A 14,037-nucleotide genomic window follows, 5' to 3' on the forward strand; every position below is an offset into this window, starting at 1 on the left:
GATCTCACTTGTATGGGTTTCTTACTCACAATGAACACCAGCATGATCAAGGAAGCTTCGGCTCTGTCATGGGCATTGTTACCTGAACCGCGGTGGAGCACTAAGCTCTGAAGGCTGATGAGTTAAGAGCAGGAACGGGTGGCAAGGGGATGGGGTGTCCAGACCATGCTAAAAGTTCCCCTCTTTGTTAAGCTCACCCCTTTGTTCAGGGAAGTATTCCCCTTAATGTTAGTCACTCAGTCATGTCCGACTCTGTGCGACCCCGTGGACTGTAGCCTGCCAGGCTCCTCTGTTCATGGGATTTTCCAGGCAAGAGTACTGGAGTGGGTTGCCATTCCCTTCCCCAGGGGATCTTCCCGAGCCAGGGATCGAACCCTGGTCTCCTGCATTACAGGCAGATTCTTTACCATCCAAGCCACCTGGGAAGCCTGATCCCCTAAAGGTAGCAGGTAATCTAACACCTCCCTAAGAGAAGTGCTACTTTTAGCCACTTCATGAAGCCCATGAATGCATATTTAGGGATCATGGAGAAATCTTCTGATACTCCTAAGGGCAAGGAGAGGTAGGGTGACCAGCATGGTTTTATAGAAGATTAGTTCAGAAGTCAGTAGGACCAAACTAGAAGCAGGAAGCACACAATTAATTCCTGCTGAAGCCTGCATTAGTATCTTGGTCCCTTGTGCCTGAGACATCTTTTATTACGCCACACCACTAGGTCTTATAAATACTTTGTAGTAGCAGAATTAAATTACTAAGTGGGTAGAATTTTTTGGCATTGTTTATTCTTTAAACATATCGATACACTTTCCAGTTCTAACTGGAACTAGACATGCAATTAACTAAAATTGCAGGTCTTACATATAACTTACCATGGTTTAAACATTTCAGCAGGGCCTTTCCCGGTGGTCCAGTGGCTGAGACTCCATGCTTCCAGTGCAGGGGGCCCAAGTTCGATCCATGGCTCGGAAAATAGATTGCACATGCCACAACTAAGACCCAGCGCAGCCAAATTAAGAAATATGAAAAAAAAAAAAAAAACATTTTCCCAGCAAATAGCCTTACTGTGGTCAGTAACCCCCTCCCCACCCCCACAGGAAAGGAGAGTAAGACTGGCAGTGTGTTCTGCCTGTAGATCTTCTGGGTGGCTGGGTGTCATGAAGATGACACCACTCCAGTACTCTTGGGCTGAAGGTGGCAGCAATTCTGTTCTTGCCATTCAGTCTAGGGAGCCTCAAGCTTCAGTGTCTCATTTCCTGCCCGAGAGGTTCATCGGGATGCAGAGCTCAGATCACTTCTCTTTTTCTCTAACTGCAGCTGGAACTTTGTATCCCTTAATTATCCTCTCCTGCTACAGAACGCAGAGAAGGCAATGGCACCCCACTCCAGTACTCTTGCCTGGAAAATCCCATGGACAGAGGAACCTGGAAGGCTGCAGTCGATGGGGTCGCTGAGGGTCGGACACGACTGAGCGACTTCACTTTCACTTTTCACTTTCATGCATTGGAGAAGGAAATGGCAACCCACTCCAGTGTTCTTGCCTGGAGAATCCCAGGGACGGGGGAGCTTGGTGGGCTGCCGTCTATGTGGTCGCACACAGTCGGACACGACTGAAATGACTAAGCAGCAGCAGCAGCAGCTACAGAACGAGTCTAACATAAGACTGTAAGCCATCTCCCATTGGCTCTATTACAGGTCAGTGGGTATGATTTTTCCTGAGGCATTTGCATTTAGACTGCCAAACACCGTGAAATCCCACTACCATTCTGATTTTAATTGACACGCCAAGCCTGACCATCGGTTTCCATGGAGGCGGGCCCAGGGCAGGGGTGGGCGGGGCGAGAGCCAAACTGGCGCCCGCGCAGGGCCCGCCCTCAAGAGAAGATGGTTGCAAGTGCGCAGGCGCAAGGAGGAGGCGGAGCTAGGACTGGAGGGGCGGGAGAAGAGGGCTGGGGATCGGCGGAGCTAATGGCCATAAGGAGGCGGGATCAGAAACGAGGGGCGGGGCCTAGGTTTCCCCAGGCGGGCGGTGGGTGAAGGGCAGGGGCCAGGGCCCAGGACTCTGCATCTTACAGGATGGGGGCGAGGCCCTCTGCACTTGGAGCAGAGGAGTCAGCCAGTTCCCACCCTCCCTCCTGAGCCCGCCATTCACTTGGCCATCTGAGTTCTTTGGCTTGCATGAGGTTCTGTGAACACATTTCCCTGCTTATTCATGCATCTCTCAGACAGATGATTGGCACCTACGCTGCAGATGTTGCCTGCCACATTAATGGGAAAGCCCCAAACACTAGCCAGCGTAATCCAGAGCAGCATGTTCAAAGAGTGCACCGTGACCAGGGAATGTAAGGAAGGTTGAATGCTAAGAAATCTCTTAATTTTCTATATTAAAAGACTAAAAAAAAATAATCATCTGGTCATCTGCATCAGCTTTGAAAAGATAAAAATGAAGGGGTATCTGATGTTACCAGAGGCATTTGCTTTTAGTCTATTACCAATACCAGAAAATCAAATTAACACTCAGGTCATTAAGTTACTTTCTCTGACAGCATCATCACATATATGCACATAATTCACTGTTGACTTAGGGCAATGGCACTCCAATTTCTTTCACAAATCATGTGTTTTTATGAGACAGTGCTACAGGTCAACCTCCCTGGATACCCACAACAGCTCAACCCGAAGAGGATGTGACTCTTGTTCCAAATGAAAATAGGTAATTAACTCACCTGTTTGGAGTTGGGATTTTAGTTGAACTCTTCCTTAATATATTGCATATATATGGGAACATTTAAGGGAATCTCAGTTTTACGAATTTTATAAGTTTACTTAAAAATAGGTTTGGTATTCATGAAGGTTTTCCTCACTGACTGCTTTATTGCCCCTCCCAACTCTGTTCTTCCTCTTGTCTTCTTCCCCTTTGTAAATGAAAGTTCTTTTCTTCATATTGCCTAGGCCAAGCACCTTGGCATCCTCCTCGACTCCTCTGTTTCCTTCATGTCCCACACTAACTCCATCAGCAAATCCTCAGCTCGGCCTTCAACATATAAGCAAAGGGCTGCACATCCAGGAACAGGAGGAATTGCTGTGGCCTTTTTTTTCAGTCAATTTACCACAGTCTGTATGTGGAAATATGAGCCAATACCTAGAAGCAGAGTCCCACAAGCAGAATATGGACTCATAAAAAGACATGAGCCAGTATACAGAAACAAAGTCAGTATGGAAGGTATGTGCTTACACAAGGTGTATGAATCCCTTCTAATCCCCTAGGGTGGACACAGAATCAAAAATGGGTGTAAAGGAAATATCTGTGGATTTGCAAAGGGTTAGAATTTCAGCTCAGTGTGCTCTCCCCATATCCTAAGAGGAGTAGAAAATAAATGGAATCTCCTTTCTACCTCCAGGAGAGTAGAGGAGAAAATAAGCATATGGTCCACAACTTGAATGTTGTGTAAAGCTGAGATGCAGGATTCGAGTTTGAGATCACTGTTTGGCACCAGTACAACTTTGTGACTGAAGGAAGAAATTTTCGCAATTGAGGTATGGGGAAATCATTCTGGCTTATATGTGATTTAGCTTGAACTTTATGCTAACTAGAGTAGCCTGTCTTATGACCTGTTTATCCTGCAGTGTACATCTGCCTTAGCCCTTAAGAAAAGAAATCATTATCCAGAAGTAAAGTATGTCCACTTTGAAGGTAGGGATAAATGCTACCCTCTCCTATGATGCTTATGCTAGTATTCCTTTAAAGATAAGTTTTTCTTCCCAGATACCGAGTTCCTGCTGATTCACTCTTGTACGTGATAATCTATCCCTTTTGAAATCTTGAAGGACTGTACCCCTGCATGTCTCTGTTTGATGGTTCTTTGTTCTGAAAAGATACAAAACTGTGATGAAAACCACACTTCTCCATCACAGCTTCTGAGAGTTACTGATAAGTTTTTCCCTAGGCTATAGTCCTTAGTTTGGTACAAAGAAAACTCTTTTCTATTTCTATTCCTGTTACAGATCGTTTATTGGTTATTTGTGTTGACATGATTGTCCACCTGATGCGAAGAGTTGACTCATTGGAAAAGTCTCTGATGCTGGGAGGGATTGGGGGCAGGAGGAAAAGGGGACGACAGAGGATGAGATGGTTGGATGGCATCACTGACTCGATGGACGTGGGTTTGGGTGAGCTCCGAGAGTTGGTGATAGACAGGGAGGCCTGGTGTGCTGCAATTTATGGGGTCGCAAAGAGTCGGACACGACTGAGCGGCTAAATTGAACTGAACTGATGACAAATAAGGCATGGCTTGGCACCATCTGAGTTAGAATTGGTAACGTGATATGGACTAGCGTTCTGAGCAGGTTCAGAATATTGGTACTTGTTTTGGTCCCAGTATTCATAGAAAGGACAGCCTCCCCTCCCCCACTCAAAAGGACTGCTCATCACAGTAATACTTTGTTCTTTGGCAATCTCTTTCATTGGAGGCACTAAGAACACTTTGAAAATACACCTCTGTGAGGTTATCTACAAGACCTTCTAGAAATAACACCCCCCAAAGATGTCCTTTTCATTATAGGGGACTGGAATGCCAAAGTAGGAAGTCAAGAAACACCTGGAGTAACAGGCAAATTTGGCCTTGGAGTACAGAGTGAAGCAGGGCAAAGGCTAATAGAGTTCTGCCAAGAGAATGCGCTGGTCATAGCAAACACCCTCTTCCAACAACACAAGAGGAGACTCTACACATGGACCTCACCAGATGGTCAACCCCAAAATCCAATTGATTGTATTCTTTGCAGCCAAACATGGAGGAGCTCTATACAGTCAGCAAAAACAAGACCGGGAGCTGACTGTGGCTCAGATCATGAACTCCTTATTGGCAAATTCAGACTGAAATTGAAGAAAGTGGGGAAAAACCACTAGACCATTCCGGTATGACCTAAATCAAATCCCTTATGACTGTACAGTGGAAGTGAGAAATAGATTTAAGGGACTAGATCTGATAGACAGAGTGCCTGATGAACTGTGGATGGAGGTTTGTGACATTGTACAGGAGACAGGAATCAAGACTATCCCCAAGAAAAGAAATGCAAAAAAGCAAAATGACTGTCTGGGGACCCCTTACAAATAGCTGTGAAAAGAAGAGTAACGAAAAGCAAAGGAGAAAAGGAAAGATATAAGCATCTGAATGCAGAGTTCCAAAGAATAGCAAGGAGAGATAAGAAAGCCTTCCTTAGCGATCAATGCAAAGAAATAGAAGAAAACAATAGAATGGGAAAGACTAAAGATCTCTTCAAGAAAATTAGAGATACCAAGGGAACATTTCATGCAAAGATGGGCTCGATAAAGGACAGATATGGTATGGACCTAACAGAAGCAGAAGATATTAAGAAGTGGTGGCAAGAATACAGAGAAGAACTGTACAAAAAATATCTTCACGACCCAGATAATAATGATGGTGTGATCACTCACACTCACGTAGAACCAGACATCCTGGAATGTGAAGTCAAGTGGGCTTCAGGAAGCATCACGATGAACAAAGCTAGTGGAGGTGTTGGGATTCCAGCTGAGCTATATCAAATCCTAATAGATGATGCTGTGAAAGTGCTGCACTCAATATGCCAGCAAATTTGGAAAATTCAGCAGTGGCCACAGGACTGGAAAAGGTCAGTTTTCATTGCAATCCCAAAAAAGGCAATGCCAAAGAATGCTCAGACTACCGCACAATTGCACTAATCTCACACTCTAGCAAAAGTAATGCTCAAAATTCTCCAAGCCAGGCTTCAGCAATATGTGAACCATGAACTTCCAGATGTACAAGCTGGTTTTGGAAAAGGCAGAGGAACCAGAGATCAAATTGCCAACATCTGCTGGGTCACTGACAAAGCAAGAGAGTTCCAAGAAAACATTTATTTCTGCTTTGTTGACTATGCCAAAGCCTTTGACTGTGTGGATCACAATAAACTGTGGAAAATTCTGAAGGAGATGGGAATACCAGACCACCTGACCTGCCTCTTGAGAAACCTGTATACAGGTCAGGAAGCAACAGTTAGAACTGGACATGGAACAACAGACTGGTTCCATATAGGAAAAGGAGTACATCAAGGCTGTATATTGTCACCTGCTTATTTAACTCATATGCAGAGTACATCATGAGAAACGCAGGGCTGGAGAAAGCACAAGCTGGAAACAAGATTGCTGGGAGAAATATCAATAACCTCAGATATGCAGATGATACCACCCTTATGGCAGAAAGTGAAGAAGAACTAAAGAGCCTCTTGCTGAAAGTGAAAGAGGAGAGTGAAGAAGTTGGCTTAAAGCTCAACATTCAGAAAACTGAGATCATGGCATCCGGTCCCATCACTTCATGGCAAGTAGATGGGGATACATTGGAAACAGTGGGTGACTTTGTTTTTCTGGGCTCCAAAATCTCTGCAGATGGTGATTGGAGCCATGAAATTAAAAGACGCTTACTCCTTGGAAGGAAAGTTATGACCAACCTCAGTTCACTTCAGTTCAGTTCAGTCGCTCAGTCGTGTTCAACTCTTTGCGACCCCATGAATCGCAGCACGCCAGGCCTCCCTGTCCATCACCAACTCCCGGAGTTCACTCAGACTCACATCCATCGAGTCAGTGATGCCATCCAGCCATCTCATCCTCTGTCGTCCCCTTCTCCTCCTGCCCCCAATCCCTCCCAGGATCAGAGTCTTTTCCAACGAGTCAACTCTTCACATGAGGTGGCCAAAGTACTGGAGTTTCAGCTTTAGCATCATTCCTTCCAAAGAAATCCCAGGGCTGATCGCCTTCAGAATGGACTGGTTGGATCTCCTTGCAGTCCAAGGGACTCTCAAGAGTCTTCTCCAACACCACAGTTCAAAAGCATCAATTCTTCGGCGCTCAGCCTTCATCACAGTCCAACTCTTACATCCATACATGACCACAAGAAAAACCATAGCCTTGACTAGACAGACCTTTGTTGGCAAAGTAATGCCTCTGCTTTTGAATATGCTATCTAGGTTGGTCATAACTTTCCTTCCAAGGAGTAAGTGTCTTTTAATTTCATGGCTGCAGTCACCATCTGCAGTGATTTTGGAGCCCAAGGAAATAAAGTCTGACACTGTTTCCACTGTTTCCCCATCTATTTCCCATGAAGTGATGGGACCGGATGCCATGATCTTAGTTTTCTGAATGTTGAGCTTTAAGCCAACTTTTCACTCTCCACTTTCACTTTCATCAAGAGGCTTTTTAGTTCCTCTTCACTTTCTGCCATAAGGGTGGTGTCATCTGCATATCTGAGGTTATTGATATTTCTCCCGGCAATCTTGATTCCAGCTTGTGCTTCTTCCAGTCCAGTGTTTCTCATGATGTACTCTGCATATAAGTTAAATAAGCAGGTGACAATATACAGCCTTGACATACTCCTTTTCCTATTTGGAACCAGTCTGTTGTTCCATGTCCAGTTCTAACTGTTGGCTTCCTGACCTGCATACAGATTTCTCCTAGACAGCATATTAAAAAGCAGAGACATTACTTTGTCAACAAAGGTCTGTCTAGTCAAGGCCATGGTTTCTCCAGTGGTCATGTATGGATGTGAGAGTTGGACTGTGAAGAAAGCTGAGCGCCGAAGAATTGATGCTTTTGAACTGTGGTGTTGGAGAAGACTCTTGAGCGTCCCCTGGACTGCAAGGAGCTCCAACCAGTCCATCCTAAAGGAGATCGGTCCTGGGTGTTCATTGGAAGGACTGATGTTGAAGCTGAAGCTCCAATACTTTGGCCACCTGATGTGAAAAGCTGACTCATTTGAGAAGACCCTGATGCTGGGAAAGACTGAGGGCAGGAGGAGAAGAGGACGACAGAGGATGAGATGGCTGGATGGCATCACCAACTCAGTGGACATGGGCTTGGGTGGACTTCGGCCGTCTACCAATGGACAGGGAGGCCTGGTGTGCTGCGGTTCATGGGGTCCTAAAGAGTCGGACACGGCTGAGTGAACTGAACTGAACTGAGGTTATCTATACTATTTTCCCAGTGGAAATTCCTTCATATTGTGAACAATGATTCGTCAGGACAAAATGGTTCACTGAGAATCTTAGGATATAGACTCAGAGTGGCCTTGGATATCTTCTAGTGCTATAGCCTGACTTGTGTAACCACTCCTCACCCCAGTTAGTCTTTTCAACACTTAACTCTAATGTGATTATATTTGAAGATAGAAAGTCTTGGAGATGAATTTAAAAGAGGTCATGAGGGGGCCGTCTTAATCCAACAGGATTGATGGCCTTATAAGAAGAGGAAGAGATAGAGAGATCTCTTTCTGCCTACACACACTGAGGAAAGGCCATGTGAGGACATAGGGAGAAGGCAATCATATGCTGGCGCCTTAATCTTGGAGTTAACAGCCGCCAAATTTGTGAGAAATAGATTTCTGTAGTTTGAGCTACCTAGTCTATGATACTTTGTTTAGACAATCTGAGCCAAGACACCTAATCTAGGGTTTTCTTAACTGTGATGTGGAAAATGCTGTTGTGCCTGGACTGTTAGTAGGTGTTGGTTCTCTGGTCAAACACCTTTCAGAATGTTGCATGATATTAACATCTATTGATAGTTCACAACTTGCATTAGGCTGTTGAAGGCTTTCAGAGCCCGAGAGTGAGGAAACCTGGCTACCTTGTCGGAGCAGCACCTTTTAACATCTACATCACAGATTTCTTACATGGGGCCTGTGGAAGCCCTGGGGGATTGTTTTTGTTCTTGTTTCACACCTGTCCAGGCCTTGACTTTGCTAACTCCACACCTCTGAACCAGAATAGCTAGGGGCAGAGTGCCCTAGATTATGAATGACTAAAAGCATACAGATTTTTGTGGAGCTGAGTTTGGGAACTACTGTTCCAGGACCACATACTCATGTTATAGGCGAGGAAATTATGCTCCTTGTAGGGAAAATGCTTGCCCAAGCGTGAGCACAGAGCAAAATATTTGGACCATCTCCCCCTCCACTATAAATACCACCTGAGGTTTTTGATATTTCTCCGAGCAATCATGATTCCAGCTTTTGCTTCATCTGGCCCGGCATGTCTTATGATGTACTCTGCCTATCAGTTAAGTAAGCAGGGTGACAATATTCAGCCTTGACATACTCCTTTCCCAATCTTGAACCAGTCTGTCGTTCCATGTCTGTTTCTAACTGTTGCTTCCTGATCTGCATACAGATTTCTCAGGAGGCAGGTAAGGTGGTCTGGTGTTCCCATCTCTTTCAGAATTTTCCACATTTTGTCATGATCCACACAGTGAAAGGCATTGGCATAGTCAATAAAGCAGAAGTAGATGTTTTTCTGGAACTCTATTGCTTTTTCGATGATCCAACAGATGTTGGCAATTTGATCTCTAGTCCCTCTGCCTTTTCTAAATCCAGCTTGAACTTCTGGAAGTTCATGGTTCACATACTGTTGAAGCCTGGCTTGGAGAATCTTGAGCATTACTTTGCTAGTGTGTGAGATGAGTGCAATTGTGCAGTACTTTGAACATTCTTTGGCATTACCTTTCTTTGGGATTGGAATGAAACTGACCTTTTCCAGTCCTGTAGCCACTGCTGAGTTTTCCAAATTTGCTGGCGTATTGAGTGCAGCACTTTCACACCATCATCTTTTAGGATTTGAAACAGCTCAGCTGGAATTCCACCTCCTCTAGCTTTGTTCATAGTGATGCTTCCTAAGGTCCACTTGACTTTGCATTCCAGCATGTCTGGCTCTAGATGAGTGATCACACCATCGTGGTCATCTGGGTCATGAAGCTCTCTTTGTATAGTTCTTCTGTGTATTCTTGCCACCTCTTCTTAATATCTTCTGCTTCTGTTAGGTCCATAGCATTTCTGTCCTTTATTGTGCCCATCTTTGCATGAAACGTTCCCTTGGTATCTCTAATTTTCTTGAAGAGATCTGTACTCTTTCCCATTCTATTGTTCTCGTCTTTCTTTGCATTGATCACTTAGGAAGGCTCTCTTATCTCTCCTTGCTATTCTTTGGAGCTCTGCATTCAGATGCTTATATCTTTCCTTTTCTCCTTTGCCTTTAGCTTCTCTTCTTTTCTCAGCTATTTGTAAGGACTGCTCAGACAACCGTTTTGCCTTTTTGTACTTCTTTTTCTTGGGGATGGTCTTGATCACCGCCTCCTGTACAATGTCACAAACCTCCGACCCTAGTTTTTCAGGCAGTCTTTCTTTCAGATCTAATCCCTTGAATCTATTTGTCCTTTCCACTATATAATCGTAAGGGAGTTGATTTAGGTCATACCTGAATCGTCTAGTTGTTTTCCCTACTTTCTTCAATTTAAGTCTGAATTTGGCAATAAAGAGTTCATGATCTGAGCCACAGTCAGCTTCTGGTCGTGTTTTTGCTGGCGGTATAGAGCTTCTCCATCTTCAGCTGCAAAGAATATAATCAACCTGATACCAGTATTGACCATCTAGTGATGTCCATGAGTATAGTCATCTCTTGTGTTGCTGGAGGAGGGTGTTTGCTATGATCAGTGTGTCCTCTTGGCCAACATTGCTGGGAGAAATTTCAATAACCTCAGATATGCATATGACACCATCCTTATGGCAGAAAGCGAAGAGGAACTAAAGAGCCTCTTGGTGAAGGTGAAAGAGGAGAGGGGAAAAGCTGGGGCAAATCTCAACATTCAGAAAACTAAGAACATGTCATCCAGTGCCATCACTTCATGGCAAATAGATGGGGAAGCAATGGACACACTGACAGACTTTATTTTGGGGGCTCCCAAATCACTGCAGATGGTGACTGCAGCCATGAAATTAAAAGACGCTTGCTCCTTAGAAGAAAAGCTATGACCAACCTAGACAGCATATTAAAAAGCAGAGACATTATTTTCCGACAAAGGTTCGTCTAGTCAAAGCTATGGTTTTTCCAGCGGTCATGTATGGATGTGAGAGTTGGACCATAAAGAAAGCTGAGTGCCAAAGAATTGATGCTTTTGAACTATGGTGTTGGAGAAGACTCCTAAGCATCCTTGGACTGAATGGAGTCCAACCGGTCAATCCTAAGGCAAATAAGTCCTGAATATTCATTGGACGGACTGATACTGAAGCTGAAACTCCAATCCTTTGGCCACCCAATGCGAAAAAGTGAGTCATTGCAAATGACCCTGATGCTGGGAAAGACAGAAGGTGGGAGGAGAAGGGGACGACAGAGGATGAGATGGTTGGATGGCATTGATGACTCGATGGATATGAATTTGGGCAAGCTCCAGGAGTTGGTGATGGACAGAGAGGCCTGGCGTGCTGCAGTCCTTGGGTTCGCACAGAGTCAGACAGGTCTGAGCGACTGAACTGATCTAAACTGAAAAATAACCCCTAGGTGGCAGTCTGTGTCTTTGTTTTAGTCTGTGCCTGCACAGGTGGAGAAGTTGAATGAGTACTGAATTCATTTGAGTCTTGAAATACAACAGCTTTGTATTTCAGGAATCAGTGCCACGGATAAAGCATCTGCCTGGGTGTTTATTGTATTCCTCACAGGCCATGTCTCCGGCCTGGGAAGAGGAGAACTGAGGGAAAGAGAAGTCTAGATTTGGAAAGGAGAGGTGGAGGGTACCTTTCCTGTAGAGCCTACTCTGCCCACAGTGCCATCTACTAAATCTTGAGATGGACAGAGATACATGTCAGGCTGAGACAGCTAGTTTTCCTAAGCCATCCTTCTGTTGATATATTCTTTAAGAATGCATATTTTTTAAATATATCTGATGACGGGTCATTTAGAGAGGTGCCTCTGAAACTCTGTCATTTTGAGATCCTTTTTTCTTGTCCCTTCTACTCTTCATTAGCATCCCAGAATACTTGGAGAGTTGCAGCCTCTCCCAGGCCAATACTAGGGTTCTAGTCTTATACCTGCTACTAACTTCTGGAGTGACCTTAGGCAATTCTCCTTCCCTTCTTCAGCCTCCGTTTAATCATCTAATTGATTTGCACTACGCTCCTGTAAATCAGTGCCTATTTGGATGATGGCTAATACTTGACTTCAGTGGCTCTAATAATTTATTTTTTAAATGACTTTGTTTTTGGTTGTGCTGGGCCTTCATTTTGGTTGCGCTGCATGTGGGCTTTCTCTAGTTGCAGAGAGTGAGGCTACCCTTTGTTGTGGCGCATGGGCTTCTCCCTGCAGTGGCTTCTTGCTGTGGACACAGGTTCTAGGCGCACAGGCCTCAGTAGTTGCTGCACGTGGGCTTGGTAGTTGTGGCACACGGGCTTAGTTGTTCCGCAGCATGTGGAATCTTCCTGGACCGGGGATCACACCTGTGTCCCCTGCATTGGTAGGCAGATTCTTATCCACTGTACCACCAAGGAAGCCCAGTGACTCTAATAATTTACATTGAGCAAGATACACACACACAGATGGACACACAGAGGAAACCACGTACGTGGGTTTCCAATACCTGTTACACACTTATTAAGAGCTTCCCTTTTTTTTTAGTGTCATCAGGGGAGAAGTCCAGAGGTATAGCAGGCTCTAGACACAGCGCTCCAGTTCCACTTCTCTGTGATTCCCTGTATCTGTCATCCTCCATGATTTGGCTTCACTGTCAGGCTCTTGGCAAGATGGCTACAGCAGTTCCCAGGAGTCACATCCAGATCCAACCATTTCCACAGGGAAAACAAAAGGACCAGCCCTCTGTGCATTTAGTTCTGGGGAGAGAGGAAACGTTTCTTAGAAGCACCCTAGTACACTCTGCACCTCTCAATGGTCCCGACTGAATCATATTTCCATTTCTTTTACGCTCGCTGACAACGGGAATGATAGAATCCTGAAGAGCTTGCACTAATCTTTTTTCCAGGAAAGGGAGTACTGAAATTAACTGTTTATTAACCCTCCTTTGTCCCCAAGTTGGAAAGATAAAATGCTTATGGTGCAAAGATGAAGTCATTCCTAATGAGAAGTATTAAACGGTCATTTTCATGATATGATTCAATAACTGCTGTCCATTTATTCTATCCCATGGGCCCTATGTATTTATGTGCAGAGGGAAAGGGGCCACCTCATGGAGATCGTAATATTATTGACCGTCCAAAGATGCTGTCATCCTTCTAGATTGACTTAAGGTATATTACCCAGGGATGGCAAGTGAGATGCAGTGTCAGGAAAGGAATAGAGTTAAATGGAAAGAGTGGTAGGCATTCATGAATTTTATTTACAGTGGTGAGCTCAGGCAGCAGGCTGTGATTCTGTTTTCTGGGTTGTCTAATGCAAACCTGGACCAGATGCTAGCCTCTGACATATGGTATTGAGTGGTTGGAAGGCTACTGGCATAATGTAGGGGAGGAAATTCAAAACTTCTGAACGTGAGAGTACCGTATTGAATCTTATGAGGGTCTACCCATTCACTGCTAACTTTGCCCTCCAAAGAAATTAAAGCATCTTTCCTGTAACCCTTACCTGGAGAAATTAGTGGGTGAGGGAAGCATCCAAAGCTTGCAAAAGCACTTCCGCTGAGACTCAGTTTGCCGTTGAGAAGTAGATGCCATTGAAATGGGCTCTCTGATTTGTAGCATATTGGAGGGGGCCAGGCATAGATGAGCCTAGGTGGTGACAGTTAACATCAGTAGCAAAGAAGATATAACATACATCTGGGGATCATCTGACATGTTATGGACTGAATTGTGCTCCCCCTCCCCATAATTCATATGTCAAAGACCTAATTCCCAATGTGACTATATTTGGAGATGGGGCCTTTAAGGATATAATTAAGGTTAAATGAAGTCATCTGGGTGGGGCCCTCTTCTGATAGAATGAGTGTCCTTGTAAGAGGGAGAGACGCTAGATCTCTCTCTCTACAAACACATAAAAGAGAGACCATGTGAAGGCGCAAAGAGAAGGGGACCATCTGCAAGCCAGGAAGACAGGTCTCACCGGAAACCAATCCTGCTGGCAGCGTTATTCTTGGGCTTTCAGGCTCCAGCATTATGAGAAAATAAATGGGAGCTATTTAAGCCACCCAGTCTGTGGCATTTTGTTACAGCATTCTGAGTGGACTAAAACACGTGCAGATCTCTG

General features: G+C 44.7%; 1 long non-coding RNA gene across 1 annotated transcript; it reads right to left on the bottom strand.

Moving 5' to 3' along the window:
- Positions 1-10,679: 10,679 nt before the first annotated feature.
- On the bottom strand, positions 10,680-13,574 carry LOC129638747 (uncharacterized). The gene is made up of 2 exons (XR_008707998.1): positions 13,420-13,574; positions 10,680-12,671 (listed from the first exon to the last, which is right to left on the bottom strand). It is a non-coding gene; the product is annotated as an uncharacterized LOC129638747 (long non-coding RNA).
- Between the last annotated feature and the right edge of the window lie 463 nt (positions 13,575-14,037).

This window comes from Bubalus kerabau, chromosome X (genome assembly GCF_029407905.1).
Source record: "Bubalus kerabau isolate K-KA32 ecotype Philippines breed swamp buffalo chromosome X, PCC_UOA_SB_1v2, whole genome shotgun sequence".
Taxonomy (NCBI): Eukaryota; Metazoa; Chordata; class Mammalia; order Artiodactyla; family Bovidae; genus Bubalus; species Bubalus kerabau.